Genomic DNA, 3,634 nt, shown 5'->3' on the forward strand with positions numbered 1-3,634 from the left:
ATCGAAACCGCGATCCTGCTGCCTAACCACTAGGCCATTGCGCCTCCAACACACACACACCACACACACACACACACATATATATATATATATATATATATATATATATATATATATATGTGTGTGTGTGTGTGTGTGTGTGTGTGTGTGTGTGTGGTGTGTGTGTGCGTGTGTGAGTGTATATATGTATATACAGGATTTATTAAATCTCAGCGAAATATACAAATATATACGTTTGATTTCTTTCATTTACCAGTCCTTGACAGTTCATCAACGTGTTTGATTAATCCTCTGTATAAAGTTCACCTGTTTGGCCCGTTTTACTTCTTTTCGACTGTTTGGATTATAAAGTAGAATGTCTGGTGTTTATAATTGCCATGCTCACAGTGACAGACATATGAGTTTACATGGAGCATTTTGGCAGTGATAGAGCACAGCTTTTCGTTTTATTTTTCACTAAAAATATTTGCAGCTTTTTATTGGTTGGGTTTTCTGGTATTTTTTTCTTACCCCTAATCTATCGGTCATCACTCCGGATTCGCTGAGATTTATTATAAGTCAAGTACAGTGCATAATATAATCAATTACTCCCTCCCCCAAATTTCCAGACTTGTATCTATGTTACAACAAAGTATTACAAATAAAACAATGTCGTTATTATAATGGATTTCAAATTTTGTTACAAGGCCAGCGTATTTCGAGAAAGTGGATAAGTCGATTACATCGACACCAGTGCTCAACTGGTACTTGTTTTATCAAAGGAGGAAAGGCTAATTCGACCGTGGTGAAATTTGAACTCAGAACGTAAAGACGGACGAAATGCTGCTAAGCATTTTGCCCGGCGTGCTAACGTTTCTGCCAACTCACTAACTTGCCGTCATTATTAACATTGCTTCACAAGATGGTGGGTTGGGAGAAACGTTATCATACCGGGCAAAATTGTTTAGCGTCTGAGTTTCCCAGCAACAGTGTTTTGTTTCGTGGGTTTTTCTTTTCTTTTCCGTGTTATTTCGCATGCTTTCAACGAATGTGACATCGAAATCGCGCGTAAATGGCTCCTTTCCACAGTAAAGGAAAGAGTTGGTTGCTATTCCTTGCACGCTCTGCTACCGCGTAACAGTTATTTCGGGTACTTTATCGCAAATGGCTGTTACGTGGTAGCAGGGCGTGCTAGAAGTAGCAGGCTTTAACAACTCAATGAATTTAATAAAAGCATCTAAATATGAAACATCATGAAAATTGTTCAAACTGAAGTCCTTCAGCGACGACACATTTTTCCTTTCTAGTCAATACAGAATTACTGATAGTATTTATGGAATTTTTATTTACTGTTGGGTGACTTCTGGCCAACCCTTTATATATATAGGTAGGCATGTTCTCCTATTGGGTCCCTGAGCCCAGACTCCCATGACAAATGGTGGTGGCAGAGTAGGTAATGGAAGGCGGCGAGCTGGCAGAAACGTTAGCACGCCGGGCGAGATGCTTAGTGGTATTTCGTCTGCCGTTACGTTCTGAGTTCAAATCCCGCCGAGGTCGACTTTGCCTTTCATCCTTTCGGGTTCGATTAAATAAGTTCCAGTTACGCACTGGGGTCGATATAATCGACTTAATCCCTTTGTCTGTCCTTGTTTGTCCCCTCTATGCTTAGCCCCTTGTGGGCAATAAAGAAATAGGTATTTCGTCTGCTGTTACGTTCTGAGTTAAAATTCCGCTAAGGTCGACTTTACCTTTCATCCTTTCGGGTTCGATTAAATAAGTACCAGTTACGCACTGGGGTCGATATAATCGACTTGATCACTTTGTCTGTCTATGTTTGTCCTCTCTGTGTTTAGCCCCTTGTGGGTAGTAAAGAAATAGGAAATGGAAGCATGATAATGTTTTCGTGATGTGAGTTATTCAATGAGACAAGATTAGCGTAATGCATCTCAATGTTTAAAGGTTTCACTTAATGAGATTTAAGTGAAGCACCAGGTTTTCCTCTTGACAAAGCTTGGGTGAATAATGAAGGTGGTATCATTTGCTGTGAAGAAGATAAGTAATCTTTATATATAAAAGTGAGTTTGTGTGCTGTCTGTCTCCTACGATTTAGATTCCTAACTACTCCCACATTTTGAGGTGCAGTTTAACCAAAACCGGATATCTTATAGTCGTGATTCATATCGAGCCCTTCTGGGTATTAGCGCGCGTCTACGATGAGTCTACGATTTAATAAAAAAATTACCATCAATGTTCCCATTCTTAATGCAATTTTGGCATATATAAGGGAAGTAACTCTCTGAAAATTTATTATAAATCTCAGAACGTAAAAAGCTACAGTAACCCCCCCCCCTTTGTGGTTAGCCATATTGAGATGGCTATTATACTTTACATCTCTAAAAATGCTTATATAGTTATTTCCCTTACAAACCCGAGCAACGCCGGGCGATACTGCTAGTTCCTTAATATGAAGAAGCGTGCAGGAAGAGTGTGCTGTTCACGGGGCAGAGTGAGAGCTCTAGTAGCATAGGCAACGATAGTGCGAACTTAGAGGGAGAACTGGATGGGGATCTAAGAAGAGCAGTTTATTGATCAAAATTACGAGGCGGAGACGAATGTATTATAGATGTTGAGACTGGGTATCGCACCCAGCAATACGTTAAATTTCTCAATTCGATTTGCTAATCCTGTATAAAATGACTTACTTATAGCAGCAGCAGCAGCAGAAAAAAAACACTGCAGCAACAATGCCAGCAGCATTAAATGCGTCGTCGTCATCATCATCATCATCATCATCATCAACTGCAGCAGTGGCAGTAGAGATAGTAATAGTAGCAACAGTAGTAGTGACAGCAGCATCAGCAGCATCAGCAGCAATAATAGTAGCAGAATTAGTAGTAGTATTAGTAGTAGTAGTAGTAGTAGTACTAGTATTAGTAGTAGTAGTAGTAGTAGCAGTAGTAGTAGTAACAACAGTAGTAGCAGCATCACCACCAGCTGCAATAGTAGTAGTAGTAGCAGTAGTAGTAGTAGTAGCAGCAGCAGCAGCAGCAGCAACAGAAATAGCGGCAGCTCAGTAACAGTAGCAGTAGCAGCCGCAGCAGCGGTAGCAGTAACAGCTGCAGCACCAGCAGCAACAGCAGCAGTAGTAGTAGTTGTGCTAGTAGTAGTAGTTGTATTAGTAGTAGTATTAGTATTAGTAGTAGTAGTATTATTATTATTATTATTATTATTATTATTATTATTATTATTATTATTATTATTATTAGTAGTAGTAGTAGTAGTAGTGTAGTAGTCCACATTTTCTTTATTAATGTATTGCTTTGTCAAAAAATGAGTTTAAGAAAATATCCTTCCTTTTGTACAAACTGGATAAAGTCAATGGTTATTATAGGTTTGTTTACCCTGCTCACTCTCTCTCTCTCTCTCTGTCTCTCTGTCTCTCTCTCTCCTTTATCATCAGTTTCTCCATTTCTTCTCTTTCAATAATTCTGTCCCTCGTCACTCCGCTTTCGAATACAGAATTCCAGATCTATTCATGAATTCACGCAGGACGATATTTGAGCTGACCAAACTAGGTCAAATATCTGTTCAGGACAAATTCTCATATCTAGGAGTGGTGCTGATCTCTCTTGTCCCCCAACCCTCGCTATCTATC

Source organism: Octopus sinensis, linkage group LG5 (assembly GCF_006345805.1).
Source record: "Octopus sinensis linkage group LG5, ASM634580v1, whole genome shotgun sequence".
NCBI classification, from domain to species: Eukaryota; Metazoa; Mollusca; class Cephalopoda; order Octopoda; family Octopodidae; genus Octopus; species Octopus sinensis.